Source organism: Rhinopithecus roxellana, chromosome 1 (assembly GCF_007565055.1).
Source record: "Rhinopithecus roxellana isolate Shanxi Qingling chromosome 1, ASM756505v1, whole genome shotgun sequence".
Taxonomy (NCBI): Eukaryota; Metazoa; Chordata; class Mammalia; order Primates; family Cercopithecidae; genus Rhinopithecus; species Rhinopithecus roxellana.
The window spans coordinates 42,663,503-42,684,569 of NC_044549.1; the positions used below are offsets into that span (position 1 = coordinate 42,663,503).

Here is a 21,067-nt window from a genome sequence, read left to right on the forward strand (position 1 = left end):
TATGTGCCCCATGAACCCCATTCTTTCAGAAAGCTTTCTTGATAAACCATGTGGTTTTGCTAAAATTTAAATATAAACTTTGTTCAAAATGTACAGCGTTAAATGCATATATTAGAAAAGGAAGAAGGACAGAAATCAGTAACCTACAATTCTTCGGTAGAAAATTAGAAAAAGAAGAACAAATTAAAGCCAGTGTAAGCAGAAAAAAAAAAAATCAGAGTAGAAATTAATAAAAATAGAAGAATAGAGAATATCAATAAAACCAAAAGTTGATTATCTGAAAAGATCAATAGAATTGATAAAACTCTAGTCAAGATGACCAAGAAAAAAACAGAGAAGACACAAATTATTGGCATCATAAATAAAAGAGGAAACATCATTAATGATCTAACATGCATTAAAAGATAATAAACACTACAAATAGCCCTATACTTTTAAATTCATTGATGTAGATAAAATGGGTCAGTTCACTGAAAGACACAAGCTACCAAAACTCAAGAAGAAATAGAGAACCTGAATATAAATGAGTAGATGTGTGTGAGTGCATGTGTGTGTACAGACACACACACACTCATATATATATACACACACATATAAATATGAAATTGAATTCATACATTTAAAACCTTCTAAAAAAAGAAAACTCCAGATTAAGGTGGCTTCATTAGCAAGTAACAACAAACATTTAAGGAATAATACCAATTTTATATAATATATGCCAGAAGACAGAAAAGGAGGGAACACCTTCTAACTTATTTTACCAGACCAGCATTGCCCTAATACTAAAAGCAGACAAAGATATAACAAGAAAACTATAGACCAATGTTCCTCATGGTCACAGTCAACGAAATATTCAAAATACTCCATAAAATATTAGCTAATTAAATCCAGTAACATATAAAAAGATAATACATCACAACCAAGTGGGGTTCAAGAAATGTAATGCTAATTCAAAATATGAAAATCAATGTAATTCACCATATTAATAGACTGAATAAGGAAAACCATATAATATCAATAGATTCAGAAAAAGCATTTGATACATTTCAATATTTATTCATGACTATGAATTCGCAATGAGAATAATTCATTCTCAGCAAACGAAGAATAGAAGTAAATTTCCTTAACCTAATAAAGGGCATTTTTAAAAAACTTACAGCCAACATCATAATTACTGGTGAGAAACTGAATGTTCTCACCGTATGAGAAACAAGGCAAAGATGTCATCTCTTACTACTTCTATCTAACACTATACTGGAGTCCCAGCCAGTGCAACAAGAAGAAAAAGAAAAGACATACAAATTGGAAAGGAAGAAATAAAACTGTCTCAACTAGCAAAATGATTGTCCATGTAGACTTTACTTAAAAAACAACTCCTAGAATAAGTGAATTTAGCAAGGTTGCAGGATACAAAGTCACTATATAAAAGTCAACTGCAGGCCAGGTGCGGTGGCTCACGCCAGTAATCCCACCACTTTGGGAGGCCAAGGCGGATCACAAGCTCAGGAGATCGAGACCATCTTGGCTAACACTGTGAAATCCCATTTCCACTGAAAATACAAAATATTAACCGGGTATGGTGGCGGGCACCTGTAGTCCCAGCTACTTGGGAGGCTGAGGCAGGAGAATGGCGTGAACCCAGGAAATGGAGCTTGCAGTGAGCCTAGATGGCTCCATCTCAAAAAAAAAAAAAAAAAAAAAAAAAAAAAGTCAACTGCATTCCCATTACAATGAACAAGAGGAATTTGAAACCAGTAAGAATGCCATTTACAACAGCACTGAAAAAGAAGAGCAGGACTTGGGTAGGCAGCTAACAAATATTTGCTGAATGCTGAAAACTATTGAAAAACTGAGGAAGAAATAAAAAATCTAAATAAATGTAGAAATAAAACATATACATGCATTTGAACTCTGTAATATTAAAGTATCAATTCTCCCCATTTTGATCTATAAAATTAGTGCAATTCCAAACTTAATCCCATCAAGCTTTTAGTAAACATCAAAAAGCTGACTCTAAAACATATGAAAAGGCAAGGAGTGTGGAAATTACTAACTACAATTACAAGACAGTGCAGCACTGGTAAAAGTACAGACACACAGATCAACGGAACAAAATGGAGAGCTTAGAAATAGACACACAGAAATCGAGTCAACTGATTTTTGACAAAGGTACAAATGCAATTAAGTTGAGAAAGGACAATCTTTTCAATAAATGGTTATGGAACAACTGGACATCTACAGAAGAGTGAACCTTGACATACAACTCGCACCTTATACAAAGCATATCTCAAAATGGATCAGAGACCTACATTTAAAATGTAAAGCTATTAGAAATAAAGACAGGAGAAAATTTTTGTGATGCTGAATTTGGCAGTGAGCTTTTAGACACCAAAAAAGCACAATATATTATAAAAAATATTGATTAAAAATTTATCAAAACATATAACTTTTGCTCTGTGAAGACAATGTTAAGAAAATGAAAAGACAAGTCATTGAAGCCGGGCACGGTGGCTCACACCTGTAATCCCAGCACTTTGGGAGACTGAGGCAAGCAGATCAGTTCAGGCCAGGAGTTGAAGACCAGTCTGGCCAACATGGCAAAACCCCACCTCTATTAAAAATACAAAAATCAGCTGGGCGTGGTGGCGCATGCCTGTAGTCCCAGCTACTCGGGAGGCTGAGGCACAAGAATCGCTTGAACCTGGAAGGCAGGGATTGCAGTAAGCTGAGATCATGCCACTGCACTCCAGCTTGGGCAACAGAGCGAGACTCTGTCTCAAAAAAAAAAAAAAAAAAAAGACAAGTCACAGATTAGGAGAAAATATTTACAAATAGCATATCCAGTAAATAACTAGTATCCAGAATAAAAAACAATAAAAATATATTAAAACTCAACATCAATAAAGTAAAACACCCGATAAAGAAATGTGCAAGAGATGCGGATACTTCATCAAAGAAGATACGTGGATGGTAAATAAATATATGAAAAGATGCTTAAGTTAATCTGGCATTAGGAAAATACTCATTAAAAGCAAAATGAAATACCACTACCGACCTATTAGAATTGCTAAAATATGTATTTTTTTTTTTATTTTTTTATTTTTTGAGACGGAGTCTCGCTCTGTCGCCCAGGCTGGAGTGCAGTGGCCGGATCTCAGCTCACTGCAAGCTCCGCCTCCCGGGTTTACGCCATTCTCCTGCCTCAGCCTCCCGAGTAGCTGGGACTACAGGCGCCACCACCTCGCCCGGCTAGTTTTTGTATTTTTTAGTAGAGACGGGGTTTCACCGTGTTCGCCAGGATGGTCTCGAACTCCTGACCTCGTGATCCGCCCGTCTCGGCCTCCCAAAGTGCTGGGATTACAGGCTTGAGCCACCGCGCCCGGCCTGAAATATGTATTTTTTAATGCTGGCAGGGACATAGAGCAACAGCAACTTTCAGTGCCTGCAGATTAGAATACAAAATGGTACAGCTACTTTGGAAAACTGTTTGACAGTTTCTTTAAAAGTTAAACGTACATTTACCAATCCCACTCCTAGGCATCTAACCAAGTTTATAGTAGGTTTGCTCATAATCATAGATTCTGAAAATAACCAGGATATCCTTCAACAAGTGAATGAGTAACAAACTATAGCACATCCAAACAACGGAATACCACTCAGCAAAAGAATGAGCTATTGATTCACACAACACAATACTTAAACCTAAAATGCCTTTTGCTACATGGAATAAGCTAAACACTAAAAGATACACATCATATTATTCTACTTATATAACATTTTGAACAAGTCCAGAAATAAACCCACACAAACATAGTTGTCAGGGCTTGAAGGAAAGAGATGTGGCTGAATATAAAAGAGCAACACAAGGGAATTTTTAAGGTGAAGGAATTGTTCTGTATGATTTTGAAGTAGTAAATTCATAACCATGTGCATTTGTCAAAACTCACTGAACTGTACATTCCAAAGAGCAAACTTAATTGTACACAATTTTTTTAAAACTTCACCCAGGATGTCAGGAGTTCCAAAAATGGAATGCAGACTGTGACAAATAGATCTAACTATATTATAAATATAGGATATAACTGCACTGAAGGAGATGGGGCTAACCTAAGAAACAAAAATGGTGTTTTGACTGGGTACTATAAGGATAAAGACAAAAAGAACTGACATAAATACTGTACTCTAGTTAGTAAATTTCTTTCTCACAGTGGTATGGGTTAGCAATTCTGAAACTACTTCATTGTACACTAGAGTTAAATGAGTAAGTAAATTGTAGATAATGAGATTCAGGTTTTTTACCATCAGTGAAAGAAGTTACAAATAAACAAGGCAAGAAGGCTAGGATAAACCCCATGGTACTGGATTACAGTCAGAGATATTGGTATGAACTCATGTTTATTTTAATATATATGTAAATAGATAAATGCAGAAATAAGTTAGATATGTATGCATTATAAATAGCCAGTTATTACAGAGAAATATATATTCTAGCTGTGTCCACTGAAAAGTCCTAGAAACAGTAACACCTCAGTAGCAATGAGTGCATCCAGCATCTAGATCTTGATTTCTAAATGCAAATCTCCAATAAAAGGAACTAGGGCTCCTTGGAGAAATGGCTGCCTACCTAGGGTTGGGGCAGGGAGCCAGAAAGTAAGGAAGTGTTCAAAAAAGAAAAAGAAAAAAAATGGGGAATGTGACCAGGAGCCAACCTGAAGGAGCTCCCAATGACCAATGCTAGAATAATTTGAGTCGCAAAATAAAAAACAATAGTATTGGATTATATGGATTATAACCCAAATAAAAAATTAAATACCCATCAGTCAATACTGACATAAATAAATCAAATAAATTAATGGTAGAGACAAATCTTCCTTACAAAAGAATTCCAAATAATTTATGTAGCTACGTCCCCCTCTAAAAAGTGGAGCTTAATTCCACTCTCCTTCAGTATGGGCTGGATTTAGTGAATCATTTCCAAAGACTAGAATATGAAAAAAGAAAAACAGCAACATCAGAGTGGTGAGACTTGGCAACCACTACCTCAACCAAGTGATCAAGATTACCATCACCAGTGATAAATCATCGTAATATCATGTAACCCCTGATATAATGTGATGAGAAGGGTATTTTATCTCTGTGGTATTCTTCTGCAAAACCCGTAAGCCCAGTCTAATCAAGAGAAAACAGTGGGAAAGCCCAAACTCAGGGACATTCTAAAAATACCTGACCAATACTCTTCAAAACTGTCAAAGTAATGAAAAACAACAAAAAACTAAGAAACAGTCACAGATGAGAGAAGACAAGGAGACATGCTAATTAAATACAAAGTAGGCCGGGCACAGTGGCTCATGCCTGTAATCCCAGCACTTTGGGAGGTCGAGGCAGGCGGATCACTTGAGGTCAGTAGTTCGAGACCAGCCTGGCCAACATGGTGAAACCCCATCTCTACTAAAAAACACAAAAATCAGCCGGGTGTGGTGGCATGTACCTGTAGTCCCAGCTACTGGGCAGTCTGAGATGGGAGAATCACTTGAACCCGGGAGGCAGAGGTTGCAGTGAACTAAGATCACACCACTGCACTCCAGCCTGGGTGCCAGAGTGAGACCCTGTCTCTAAATAAATAAATAAATAAATGCAAGGCAGTATCCTGGATTGGGTTCTGAAACAGAATAAGGACATTAGTGGAAAAAATGGTGAAATCTGAATGAAGTCTGCCTATAGTCTAGTTTATGGCATTGCACCTGTGTTCTTTGTTTTGAAAAACTTACCATGGTTCTGTAAAATGCTAACATTAGAGGATGCTAGATAAAGTGTATACAATAACTGTCCGTCTAATCTTCCCAAGTTGTATGTAAATCTAAAGTTATTCCAAAATCAATTTACTTTTATAACCGCTGTGTAGGCTACATATTCAGATCAGTGTCAACTGCTAGTCCATAAAGTTCATGAAAGTGAGAAGCATATTAATGCTTTGATAGGAAAAAATCAAAATAGAACTGGACTGTGCATAGTATTAGTTTACATGATTATGCCAAATTTTACATTTTGTGATAAAATGTAAAACATTTTAAAACCCTCATCAGAGGCCAGGTGCAGTGACTCACGCCTGTAATCCCAGCACTTTGGGAGGCTGAGGCGGGCGGATCATGAGGTCAGGAGTTTGAGACCAGTCTGACCAAAGTGGTGAAACCCCGTCTCTACTAAAAATACAAAAATTAGCCAGGTGTGGCGGCACATGCCTGTAATCCCAGTTACTCAGGAGGCTGAGGCAGCAGAATCACTTGAACCTGAGAGGCGGAGGTTGCACTGAGCCAAGATTGCACCACTGTACTCCAGCCTGGGCAACAGAGCAAGACTCCGTCTCAAACACACACACACACACACACACACAAACACCCTCAGCAGGAAGAAATATAAAAACTATTGTACAAAATAAACACTTAAATGAAACTAGGCTCTGCTACAGTTTTCTTCTACTGGAGATAAAAACAATGTTTAGGACAGTCATGGTTCTTAAGAAAGAAGTGATGAGAAATACCTGTGTTTTTAATAGGTTGTCTTGGGTAGTCTAAGTAGCACATCACTTGGAAAAGATATGTGAGACAGAGATAGAAAAAGTGAACTGTTCCCTAGGAAGGCAATGCAGGATCATATATAACTTCGTATCTAAATACTGGAAGGGCAACACAGTGTCATACATGAGTACATAGGGCCATATATAACTATTTATTCAAGGTATGAGAACCACAGCTATAGTCAGGTTAAAAAAATCACAATTCAGCAGTATACAGATTCTAAACTTTCTTTTTAACTTTAGAGATCATATTTTTTTGGTAACTTTTAATGAAGGAAATGAATACCATTACTAAAAAGTCTCTTAAACATACAGATTTCTACTAATTAAAGAAAATCATAATGGAACCTAACTTATCAAACAGAATCACTTTATCTTCAGATTTTTCAGACCACTTTGGGAACAAAGAAAACAAAACAACCAACTGATGGGGTTCTGAGAAGATGGGAGTAGCAAGGGGCCCCATGGATTTTGTATCTTCCTTTATTCCCACATAAAAACAGACAAAGCAACTAGATAACAAAAGATCCATGGACAGCCCTTCACCAACAAATTACAAAGTTTCCTACAAACCCCAAAATAAACATGAATATAGACAAACCACCAACAGTCACAAGATGTGGGTGTCACTGGTGTTTAACTGGGAGGAAACTGAGGGAAGTCAGAGGAGCGCAACACCAAGAGGACCTCAAAAGAGCCAGTGGGCAATCACTGATAAATGTGCCAAGCCAATTACAGAACAGTAGTTGATACAAGGAGGGGTCTTCCCATTCCAGTAACAGGTACCTGCCAGGGGCCTACAAGGGCTGAAAGAGCTGAGGCAGTCTGGACCTTTATTAATTCTCAGACCTGAAGAGTTGGGGCTCTCTTGCAGGATAGGGTCCCACACTGAGGAGAATCTGCTAAGAGGGGAATTAAAATTAAGTGACTAAGGAAAGAGGAGGTCCAGATAAAGAGCGGGTAAAAGTGGCAAGGAAAGAAAAGCAGGAAATCTGAGAAATCAGCTGCCATATAGTTGAACAATGTCTGAAAACAGCACAAGAAGAAACCTTATCAAGTTAGAAAAGCTGTATAAAATCTCTTTCTAAAAGTTCAGCAACAATAAATTCATATTAAAAACAAACTACTGAGGCCAGACGTGCTGGCTCATCCTGTAATCCTAGCACTTTGGGAGGCTGACATGGGAGGATCACTTGAGCCTAGGAGTTCAAGACTAGCCTGAGCAATATAGCAAGATCCCATCTCTACAAAATTTTTTTTTTTCAATTAGCCAGGCATGGTGGCACATGCATGTAGGCCCAACTATTCAGGAGGCTGAGGTGGGAAGATTGCTTGAGCCCAAGAGGTGGAAGCTGCAGTGGGCCATAATCACACCCCTACACTCCAGCCTGGCTGACAGAGTAAGACCCTGCCCCCCCCCCCCCAAAAAAAAAAGAGCAACTGAAAAGTATCACACTTCAGATACATTACTAGAAGAAAACAAAAGGAGGAAAATCATCTTAATAACATCCCTACAGAAAATGGAAGCATGTCAGAGAGCCATGCTCAAGAAAACAGTTCAAAACTATAACCACCTAAATCTACTTAAGGAACTAAAACACATTTAAAATTACATAAGATGTGAAAAAATAAACACCAGAAATAGAAAAACCCAGAAATAAAGTGAAACAGGAAGTGACTGAAAAATTTAAAAAATCATTTTGGAAATGAAGACAAAACTAGAAGGAAAAGGAAAATGAGTAAATATAACAAACCATGCCATAAAAAAAAGCAAAGTTGAAATGAAGGATAATTTTAAAAATCAAAAAGAAATGACCTAAAAACTAGACATGCAACTACCTTATGACCCTCAATTCCACTCCCCAGCATTTATCTTAGAGAAAAGAAAACTTAAGTTCACACAAAAACCTGCCGTATATAAACATTCATAGCAGCTTTATTTGTATTAATAGATGGTTAAACAAACTGTTATATACAGGGAAATGGTTAAATGAACCGGTACATACATCCCATGGAATACTTCTCAGTAATAAAAAGGAACGAACTACTGATGAACCCAACAACTTAGATGGATCTCCAGAAAACTACACTGAAAGAAAAAAAGCCAATCCCAAAAGGTTACATATTATATAATTCCATACTTCCATACATTTTGTACATATTATACAGTTCCATACATTTTTGAAATGACAAAATTCTAGAAATGGAAAGATTAGTGGTTACCAGTGCTTAGACAGGGGTTGGGGTGGGAAGTGACTGTGGTCATAACAAGGTAACACAAGGGATCCTTGTGGTGTTGCAACTGTTCAGTATCTTGACTGTGGCAGTGGATACAGGAACCTACACAGGTGATATAATACTACAGAACTTAATAATACACACAGATATATACAATGAATATACAAATGAATACACAAGTAAAACGGGGGAATATATCAATCTCAATATCCTAATTATGATATTATGTATTAGTTTTTGCAAAATGTTACCACTGGAGGAAACAACAAAGTGTATAAAAGAGCTCTGTATTATATCTTACAACTGCATGTGACTCTACAATTGTCTTCATATTTAACAAACAAAAGAAAAAGAAATGAACTAAATGCAACATGATATCCTGAATTGAATCCTGGAACAGAAAATGGACATTAATGGAGAAACTGATGAAATGTGAACGTCTGGAGCTCAGTTAATATTAATGTGCCAATGTTGGTTTCTTAATTTTGTACACTGCTAATGTCACATGTTAATCTTAGGGAATACTAAGCAAAGGGTACACCAGATTTCTGCACTATCTTTGCAAATTTTCTGTACTAAACTTTCTGTAGTGATCTGAAATAATTCCTAGTAATCTGTTTGTTTTTTTAAAATGTAAGAAATTAAGAGTTACAAAGGATTTGCGAGAAACTGATAAATACTGAAGTAATGTGAATAACAGGATTCCCTGAAGAAGAAAAGCGAAGCAACATCACAAATATGAAAAACCATAATCCAAGAATATTCATTTGAATTTTTTTAAAAAAAGATTTGAAACTACATCTTGAAAGAGCCCACAATGTACCTCAGAATGTCAACTCAGAATGACCAACAAAACGCTCTAGTAAAATTACTGGACTTAAAAAAAAATCCCTTAGGATTTAGGCTCAAAGATCATATGACTAGTAAGATAAAGAAAAGAAAACATTAGATTTTTCAACAGCAATGTTTTTGCCAGAAAAAAAAAAAAAAGTTACAAATTTAAGATATTCAAGAAAAGAAAAAAGTGAGCCAAGGATTCTATTTCTGGCAAACATAACCTTCAGATATAAAAAACAGACAAAATATTATGAACAAGCAAGAAAATTCATGAAATATGAATATTCTCTTAAGCCTTTCCTAAAGAATTTATTAGAGGCAAAACTTGAGACACTCCAAATGACTAAAGAAACATCATTATAAGAACTAGTGGTGAACATTAAATATAAGGTCACTAACAGAATTAAGACTAAGTAAAGACTGAGGAAGAGACAGCATAGTATGTAATAATTATATGCTCTGACAATATACAGGACAACCATGAAAAAAAATCGGGAAGAATGTGAATAGCATACGCAAAAAATAAAAAATATTTTTAAACAGTTTTCAATAATTAAAAGTAGTTGTTGTCTATGGTCATACCACCCTGAACACACCCGATCTCGTCTAAAGTGGTTGTGGTGCTGATATTAGTGTCACTACTCCTAGATGACTATATGTGAAATGTAGAATTAAAGCAAATGAGTAATTATGGATATACTAATTCTGTATTTTCAGTTATGAAAAGAAGATACAGATGTAATACAGAAGAAATTAAGAACCCCAAAATATAAACTTTGTATTGATCTTTGAATCTGAATAGGAACACTGTGAAATGACAATTCAGTATTTTATATTTGTTCACATATTTTCCTAGCTCTGTCCACTGAAAAGGCTTAAAAGTTATGACAAACTGAGAAGCAATGAATATCTCTAGTGCCTAGATTTGGGTCATGAAATACTCGTTCCCATTTTTAAAAAGTTTTTAAAAGGAGGTTTTCTTAGAGAAATGGCTAATTCCAGTTCTAAAGTGGAAATGTACAAAATGATCCTGAAACATCTTGTCATACAAGATAGGAAGCTTTCAAAGGACGCAGGTTCCCATTGGCTAAAAGCATAATTTGAATATATATGAATAAGAATTATAGCACACTGGGTCATACTGTCCAAGGTAATTTATAGATTCAATGCCACCCCCATCAAGCTACCAAGGACTTTCTTCACAAAATTGGAAACAACTACCTTAAAGTTCATATGGAACCAAAAAAGAGCCCGCATAGCCAAGACAATCCTACGCCAAAAGAACAAAGCTGGAGGCATCACGCTACCTGACTTCAAACTATACTACAAGGCGACAGTAACCAAAACAGAATGGTACTGATACCAAAACAGATGTATAGACCAATGGAAAAGAACAGAGACCTCAGAAATAACACCACACATCTACAACCATCTAATCTTTGACAAACCTAACAAAAACAAGAAATGGGGAAAGGATTCCCTATTTAATAAATGGTGCTGGGAAAACTGGCTAGCCATATGTAGAAAGCTGAAACTGGATCCCTTCCTTAAACCTTATTAAAGACTTAAATGTTAGACCTAAAACTATAAAAACCTTAGAAGAAAGCCTAGGCAATACCATTCAGGACATAGGCATGGGCAAAGACTTCATGACTAAAACACCAAAAGCAATGGCAACAAAAGCCAAAATTGACAAATGGGATTTAATTAAACTAAAGAGCTTCTGCACAGCAAAAGAAACTACCATCAGAGTGAACAGGCAACCTACAGAATGGGAGAAAATTTTTGCAATCTGCCCATCTGACAAAGGGCTAATAACCAGAATCTACAAAGAACTTAAACAAATTTACAAGAAAAAAGCAAACACCACCATCAAAAAGTGGGCAAAGGATATGAACAGATACTTCTCAAAAGAAGACATTTATGTAGCCAACAGACACATGGAAAAATGCTCATCATCATTGTTCATCAGAGAAATGCAAATCAAAACCACAATGAGATACCATCTCACGCCAGTTAGAATGGTGATCATTTAAAGTCAGGAAACAACAGATGCTAGAGAGGTTGTGGCAAAATAGGAACACTTTTACACTACTGGTGGGAGTGTCAAGTAGTTCAACCATGTGGAAGACAGTGTGGCAATTCCTCAAGGATCAGAATTAGAAATACCACTTGACCCAGTAATCCCATTACTGGGTATATACCCAAAAGATTATAAATCATGCTACCTCAAAGACACATGTACATGTATGTTTATTGCATCACTATTCACAATAGCAAAGACTTGGAACCAACCCAAATGTCCATCAATGATAGACTGGATTAAGAAAATGTGGCATATATACACCATGGAATACTATGTAGTCATAAAAAAGGATGAGTTCATGTCCTTTGCAGGGACATGGATGAAGGTGGAAACTATCATTCTCAGCAAACTATCACAAGGACAGAAATCAAACACCGCATGTTCTCACTCATAGGTGGGAACTGAACAATGAGTACACTTGGACACAGGGCGGGGAACATCACACATCAGGGCCTGTCAGGAGGTGGAGGGCTGGGTAAGGGATAGCATTAGGGAAATACCTAATATAAATGAAGAGTTGATGGGTGCAGGAAACCAACATGGCACATGGATACCTATGTAACAAACCTGCACGTTGTGCACATGTACCCTAGAATTTAAAATATAATAAAAAAACAGTTAATCAAAATTAATACCTTTAGGAATAGAAATTGTAAATACATAAATTTCCATGGAAAAATTATAAAATAAGTCACCAATGCTAAAACACCAGAAATAGTTGCTATTAGAAAATTCTACCCAATTGTCAAAAATGAGAGAATCTAAGTGCTATAGAAGTTGCTATTTATATTGCTCCAAAATATAGAAAAAGAAAATGAAAAATTGCAAACCATCGCTCTATGAATATTGATGCCAACATTCTAAATACATTTTAATTAGAATTTTAATTAAAATATTAGCAAACTGAATCTGACTAGATACTGAAAAAAATTACCACCAAGTGGATTTATTCTAGTAATTCAAATATCATTAATTATTATGAAATCCACTATGGAAACCCATACCACTACCACATGAGTTTCTGATTGACCCTCCCCAGAAAGAAGTGTGCCCACCAGCATCCTACTGAGTATCACTGAATATCATAGCAAACGAAGAACACATACACATGAACACAGGATAATAATGATAATATTAATGGCAACAATTACTGAGCAACATTTAATTTAAATGCAAGTAAGTGTACCAGACACTTTACATACTCTTTATTCTTAACAAAATCTGCAAGGTAAGTATTATCATCACCCCCATTTTATAGAGGGAAAACTGACACTTAGAAATTAAGACATTTCAAGGTCCCTCAGTTAAATACATAATACAATAGCAGCCAGGCAGGGTGGCTCACGCCTGTAATCCTAGCACTTTAGAAGGCTGAGGTGAGAGGATGGCTTGAGTGCAAGAGTTCAAGACCAGCCTGAGCAATATAGTGAGACCCTGTCTCCACAAACTTTTTTTTTTTTTTTAATTAGCTGGGCCTACTGGCATATGCCTGTAGTCCCAGCTATTCGGGAGGCTGAGGCAGGAGGATCACTTGAGCCCAGGAGTTTGAGAGTGCAGTCAGCTATGATCACACCACCATACTCCAGCCTAGGCAACCGAACAAGACCTTGTCTCAAAAAAAAGAAAGAATAAAATAAAAAAGATTAATAGAATAAAATAAAAAGCTATTTAAAGGAAAAGCAGATTACTTTCCTCACATAACCATTTAAAAATATGTACATTTTAAGGAAGGAAAGACTAATATTTAAATGAGATAAAAATTTGGGAGAGTGCTAGAGATGTACCAGTTCAGGCAAGACAAAAGGAGTCTCTCATAGATTGATTCAACAATCTCAGAGATCCACAGGAAAGCAGGTGATACAGTGGGAAGAGCACTCAACTGGGAGCCAAGGAACTGAGTTTTCAGTCCTGGCTCAATAAGAAGCTGCATCATAGCGGGTAAGTCACCTTAGAGCGTCAGTTTCCTCATCTTAAAATGAAGACTGACAAGGACCATTCTAATGCCCCCTACTCTACAGCTGTTGACATTAAAGGAATGATCTGGAAATGTAAATGGAAGGGCACCTCAGCCACAGTTGTAGGCTTTTGGTAGCTCAAAGTTTGGGAACTACACGGCAAGAAAGCCAGTAAGTAGCCATGCTTAAGCTAAATGAAGGAAGATGAGTTCTCCCCTCTATTAGGCTCACTGTAGACAGAAATGGGCAAATGTATAGATAAAAATTAATAAAGGGGAAAATATTCATATTCATAGTCATAAATGTATGTAAGGAATATATATGTATATATGTATATGTATATATAAAAATTAATAAAGGGGGAATATTCATATTCATAGTCATAAATTCATGTAAGGAATACGTATGACTGCTGCACAAACAATGTTCTTGCTGTTATTTTATAAAGCACCAAGATCATGAATAGCAATTAAGGAAAAGAATAAAACACAGGGCTTCATGCCAAGGCCAGGGATTCCATAAAACACTGCGGCAAATAAAACAATTCCTCAAAGTCTATGCTGGCCACAGCTTTCACAAGGACCTTAACACTTACATGTTGAAGTGGCACTTAGAATTAAGTAAGTTTTATTTTCTCCAAGTCTTCACTGTTATCAACGATTATTCTTACAACAACCACCTGGTGTTGAGCATTATGCTAGGAACTATAAAAATATAAAAAGAAATACAAAGCATGTCCCTAGTCACAGAAAACAGAACAACATGCACAGGAAAATAAGCAAAATAACTGAAGACAGTGAGTGCATGCCTGTGTGTATATGTACACATGCCATCTATTTTGGAATTTAAATCACATTTTCCCACAGAAACACAGAAAGGTGGTTAGGTTTCAGTTGAGGTGACTCCTGAAACTTATTTCATGCTTATTTAGTTAAGCCTCAGTAGTTGTCCTTAATTCTTTAAATCTCAAAATGATTTTCAACCAAGTTGAGGGGCTAACAGGTAGTGCTGTATAGCTGAGAATAACATATTCGACATTATGACATAATTTTACAATTAGAAAATGAACAACTATTTTTCATGATGCAGAAGCCACTATTTTAATTAAACGAATTTAAAAGTAAGTGGTAGCTATAACATACATACACAGCATGACCGGCCAAGCACTGCTCCAATATCTTTATACATAACTTACTTCTCATTATTTAACTCATTTTATTTATTTATTTATTTATTATTTTATTTATTTATTTTGAGACCGAGTTTCACTATTGTCACCCAGGCTGGAGTGCAGTGGCGCGATCTCTCTGCAATCTCCGTCTCCCGGGTTCAAGCGATTCTCCTGCCTCAGCCTCCCGAGTAGCTGGGATTACTGGTACCCGCTGCCACGCCTGGCTAACTTTTTGTATTTTTAGTAGAGACGGGGGTTTCACCATGTTGGCCAGGCTGGTCTCAAATTCCTGACCTCAAGTGATCCACCCACCTCTGCCTCCCAAAGTGCTGGGATTACAGGCTTGAGCCACTGCGCCTGGCCTAACTCACTTTATCCCCAAAACAAACGCAAGAGGGAGTACTGTCAATATTCCCAGTTTTAAGGTGAGTAAACTAAGGCAGAAGGATGTTAAGTAATTTCCCCAGTCACATAGTTTGACAAAGCTTCTTGATGGGTGAAGATACACAGAAAATATTTTATTTTCTGAATAATCTCATTGCCCAATATTCTTCACTCAGGTTGAAAACAGAATGAGGGGATAAGGGCACTATGTTAATAGTTAGGTAAGTACTTTTTTTTTTTTTTAAGCAGTACGTAAACTAAAATGATTCATAGTAATATGGCCCCAAATAATTCCATATTGTTTAAACCACAGACAGGTTCACACAAGGGCCCTAGGATATATATACATGGATGTTCACTACAGCAGTGTTTTGATGGTTAATGACTGAAAATCTAAATGTCCATCAATGGGGACAGGCTAAATATAATTTTTATATTTTTACAAAGGACTGCCATGTAGCCATCTAAAAGGATGAGGTAGTTTTATACCCATGGATATTGAAAGTGCCTAATACACAGTATGAAAGGACAAAAGAAAGGTGTAGACTAGCATGTGTATTAGGATTCCACTTGTGGGAAAGACAGAAGGGGGTATATATTGTCATGTGCTTTATTATGATCAGAAGATTTCTTAAATATAACCAAGAAATTATTTACAGAGCTTACTTCTGGGAAGTGGGGAATGAAGATGGGTAGATCAGTAGATAGAGAAGAAAAAGACTTTTCTTTTTACATTGTATCCTTCTGTATTAAATTTCCTTTTATCAAAAGCATATAGCTGATTTTAAAATAGCTTAATTAAAAATACAGCAATATAGAGCCTAGTCTCCTTTTACATAATGGTTTCTAACCACAGACTGGTATGTAATGATCAGTGGTATTCCTAATAGTAGTTAACCTAGAGAAATTAATGAATGATTTATTTTATAAACAAGGATAAAGTCAACATCCCTTTAATTAATCCATTAATCAAAGGGAGAAAAAGAAAGGGGGCCTATAAACCTCAAGCAGAGGGTTGAAAAAAACCTTCTAAAGATTATTTTTAAGAAAGGCTGCATCCCAGAGTCTGGATGCCAGAAATGCCAACGACCTTCTTGAAAAACAAGGAAGCATCTTCACGTGATTGTCAAATTGGACTGGGAGGTCCCAAAGTGTGGACAAGGCTTTTTAAAAATTTCATTCTTTTAAATTTATACTTTTGCATATTTCATATTCTACACAACATATTTACAGCGGTAGTCATACACTATGAATAATTAAACATACAATATTTGGGGAGATGCATGCTCAAAAATGTTTTACTGATAGGGAGTACAATTAAAAAGGTTTGGAAGCTACTGCGGTTGTAAAAAAAATTAATGCAGTGAAGAGAAAAACATTAAATGGTCATTCTGTGGTCAAGGGATGAAAAGTAAAAGCTATGAAGCAGTTAATGTACAATGTCTGCAACTTTGGAGTACTCTTCAACTTTTTCCTGCATCCATTCCAAAACCAAACCCTGCCATTTTTCCAATAGAATATTTCCGAGTTTGCCTCTTCATAACCATTCTGGCCATCTAAATCTTATAAATTCACGCTTTTGGAAAGGCCTTCGGCTCTTCTGTAAAGAGCCTTCCACTTGCCTGCATCTTGCACAGAACTGTAAGAAGGTCCTTTAAGTGCTCGGACAGCTTCCAACTATCTCAAAAACTGAAAGTACTTATTCATGATTTTAAATATCCCTGTCCCACTCTCAAAGTGTCCGCTCCCCACAGACCAACGGGAGCTCTTTAAATAAGTCAGACAAATATATTCCTCATTCCTCAAGGGACTCACCCTCCCTTTCACACTCCGGTTGTGCAGATTAAACACACTCCACACCATCAAACCAAGTTATTTTTCCTCGAGAACTCTCTTCGAGGTTCCTTTTTCTCTAACAGCCTGCCCACCTCTGATTCCTAGGATTTTTGTGTTGACGGGATCGTTGGGATCGTTCCTCTCTTCTCATCTTTCCAGTAACCCATTAGCATTAGCAGGATCATTGGACAGGCCTCCGTTTGCATTAATATCGCCAATGATTCTGTGATCTCCGCCCTCAAGACCTTTGATTTCTTTTGGTCCCGCCTCCCCTTCGGGACACTAAGTTTGTTTAGGGCCTGAGCACAGGGGCCCGGCAGGTTCTTTCCGACGTCAGCGGCTGCGTACCGAGGCCGACTTAGGCAGGCCGCTCCAGGAACAAGGCCGTGCGGACAGGACTGACCTGGGCGCTTTTCCCCGTCGCTCCCAGGGGAGAAACGTGCCGGGGAGGGGACAGACCGTGAGCAAGCGGTCCAAGTCTGCGTAGGGCGACCCCGAAGGCCCTCCGGTGGGGCCGAGAGGCTTGTGGGCTACTAGAACGAGGCCTGGTAGGTGAAGGAGGCGCGTGAAGGGCCGGATCCAGGACTGAATCCGGGAGAGGCGGGGCGAGGAGGGGACTCCAGTGTAGCTGCTTGGGCAGCTCCCGCGACCCCTCTGGCGGGGGTGACTGTTATTGGACTCGCAGAGGGAAGAGTTGGGGAGCGTCCCCCACTCACCTAGAAGCGCTGCCGCCTGAGGCTCCAGCCGCCCCCCTCCCAATTCAAGCCACGTCAGCTCGGGAACCCCGTACGCAACACCTTCCACCGCCGCGCCCAGCCAGGGATTCGGCCACTAGCAGTTGGGACGGAAGATGGGATTAAGACACCGACCAATCAGAACTATCGGCAGTGCGTTACCAGGGAGACCAGGCACGCCTTGTTTGTTACCAACCTATCAACAATGACGGAAACCAATCAACGACAGAAGATGCTCCGCTTCCTCAAAGAAACAGCCAATGGACCCTAAAGAGTGAATGAGGGGCGTGATTAGAAGCGAGTAGGTGCCCCGGAAGAAGATCTAGGAAGGGACAGGAAATGCCGAGTGGGCGGGCGTTCTGGGAAAGGTCAGGTGTTCTCAGTGTTAGGTGGTTATGATGGCTTCGTCTAATTCCTCCGCTTAGTCGCCTGTGACTGACCCAGACTGCGGCTTGGGCTTCCGCAGAGACTTGAGACTGCGGGCACCCGCTGCCATTAGGATTGTTGAATGAGCTGTGAGAAGGAAGTCGGGGATATGGGACTCTTAGAGTCAAAAAATACTGGAGCCTCTTAGTTCTTCGTCTAATATGACCTTTTGATTTTGTTGATGAAAAATAATTAACCATAGAAGTAACTTGCCCAAAGTCAAACAGCGACTTAGTGATGAAATTCAGACTAGAACCCGGTGTCAGTATGAAAGAGGATCAGCGATGTCTGTAAGGACATGATTGTGAGAGAGACAGTAGTGACTACTAGGAAGGCGCCTCTTACAAAGTGGAGCCTGAGCCAGGACCTAAGCAAAGATTGAGAGTTGAGGGCTCAGGCTCTGCAATGGGTGTCAGTGAAGAGCTCCAGCAAAAGACTGAAATCACGCATGCTCTCCTTAAACCCCTAAGGAAAGGGAGGGAAGTAGCCAAATCCCAGTGACCTGTCATTTCAGGCACTCTCTAGGTAATAAGAATAATGTTAGTTTGAATTTATTGAATCTTACTGTGCACTCAACTGGCCCATTGTATGTATACTCATCTTAATGATTACATAACTTCGCAATTCAAACATGAGCTCAGTAAGGCCTTTCCTGGCTGCCCATCTTACGGAACTGGAGGTCATTATGCTAAGTGAAATAAGTTTGGCACAGAAAGACAAATATCCCATGGTCTCACTCATATGGGAGCTTAAAAAGTTGATCTCATGGAGCAGAGATAAGTACCAGAGCCTGGGAAGGTGGAGTTGGGGGAGGCAGGGAAGAGATTGGTTAATGAGTACAAACATATAAGGAATAAGTTCAAGTGTTTGATAGCACAGTAGGGTGACTATAGTTAACAATATATATTTCAAAATAACTAGAAGAGAAGATTAGAAATGTTCCCAACACAAAGAAATGATAAATGTTCGAGGTGATAGATACCCTAAACACCCTGATTTGATTATTACACATTGTATGCATATATCAAACTACCACACCCTATAAATATGTACAAATATGTATCAATACAAACATAAATAAAATTGCTGCATGCACTATACTTCTTTGCTTCTTTTTCCCCCTAAGCATTTTGCCATCTAACATACTATATATTTTATTCATTTATCTTGTATCTCTCTTCTCATTAGATTATAAGCTACAGGAAGGTAGTAATTTTGATCTCAGCTTTATCTCCAGGTCCCAGAAAAGTATAGAGGAGGGCACTCAATATCTATTAAATTAATAAAATATATGTGATTATCCTTATTTTAAATGCAAGGCAATAAGACTTCAGAAGGTTAAATAATTTGCACAAGGTCCCATGGTGAGGGGCAGAGACAGAATTTGAAGTGGCTATTCAACGTCAATGCTGCAACACTTTATGAATACGTCATACGCCTATATCCCTCATTGTATCCACCCAGCAAAGTCCTAAACCTGCATCAGTCCAACCATTGGTCTCTACTCCTACCTTTGGGGAGCAAAATGCTGCAGGAGACATCAGGACAATAATGACATCAATGTCCTGACCACTACACATTCAGTTTTCAGCTGAACTCCATCTTCAGCACACTCCGAAATCCTTCTTGTCTTCAGCTTCCTCTCCCATTTACCACAATTATTCAAACCTTTAAATCCTCTTTAAGTCCCAACCCCATATCTACACCTCACACTCCCAGCAGATGAACTTGTTTCTACCTTAGAGAAAATAGAAACCATCACTGAGAGTGCCATTGTACTCCCTTACACAAAATTTACCTTTCTACATACCTATTTTCACATTCAACCTTAGAATTTATCTTTCAGTTTTAACAGGATGAAACTTTCTTATGGGAGAAGAGATTAGAATTTTGTCTGTCTAGTAGGTCTTCTTATGGCTCTACCTTCTATTATTGGGTGAGCATATTATGGTGAGAATTATAGTGAACACTAGGGGCACGAAGGAAGAAAATGAGGTGGAAAAGTTAAAGAATGAAACTGATATTATTTCTAAGTTCACTGAAGGACTGTAAATAATTTATAATGCAACTTAATGGAAGCAATTTAGGCTCTGAGAGGGTGATCAAGATAATAAAAGATAATTAGGAGTTGCCCCAGCAAAAAAGAGGGTACAGAATAGTGAAGGTAGAGGGAGCAGCATGTGCATGAACGATTTGGGCAATTTGACATAAGAGATATGACTGAACAGATAGGCAAAGAGTAGGTCATAAAATTGTGCCATTTTATGCGAAAGGGTTTGGATATGACTCTAAGCTCCAGAGCAGTTACAGACTGCAGAAATCACAGAAGTGTGGAGTCATTCAGATGTCCCTTAGAGAGTGACCATTTCCCTAACTGCAAGTACAGGGAGGAAAAGTTGAAAAACAAGAAATGTCACATTCTCTGTGATTTACTGTTGCCCAATTCCCTCTCCTCTTTTTCAGTTCTTTCCTCATCATCCTCTTACCTTCCCCTATACCAAATGCAAACTTATTCCAAAACTTTCATGCAGCCTTATTTATTAAGGTATCTTCCATACCTAATATATCTTCAGCATAGTATATACTCAATAAATATTTGTTAAATAAATAAAATATCCAACATATAATTCTATATGAATAAATCTTAAAATCTTAGAGAAATAAGAAATTGTCTTGAAAAATACAACTTTGAGACATATCAATTATATGCAAAAATATACAATCACATGATCACATCAATCAATGAAGAAAAAATTTTCACAAGAAGAAGAGGGAAGGTAAGGAAAGAAGAAGAGGGATGGTGGGGGAAAAAAGAAGGGAGATGGG

The 21,067-nt window shown here is 37.8% G+C and overlaps 1 protein-coding gene across 6 annotated transcripts in view; it reads right to left on the reverse strand.

The window, feature by feature from the left end:
- Positions 1-17,928, reverse strand: part of GOLGB1 (golgin B1) — a 92,058-nt gene extending 74,130 nt beyond the window's left edge. For 5 of the 6 annotated variants that reach the window (XM_010370521.2, XM_010370520.2, XM_030941758.1 and 2 more), the window contains exon 1: positions 17,798-17,928. The gene's annotated coding sequence lies outside the window, so the exon portion shown is untranslated. The remainder of the gene's footprint in view (positions 1-17,797) is intronic. The other variant, XM_010370519.2, reaches the window with a different exon arrangement.
- Between the last annotated feature and the right edge of the window lie 3,139 nt (positions 17,929-21,067).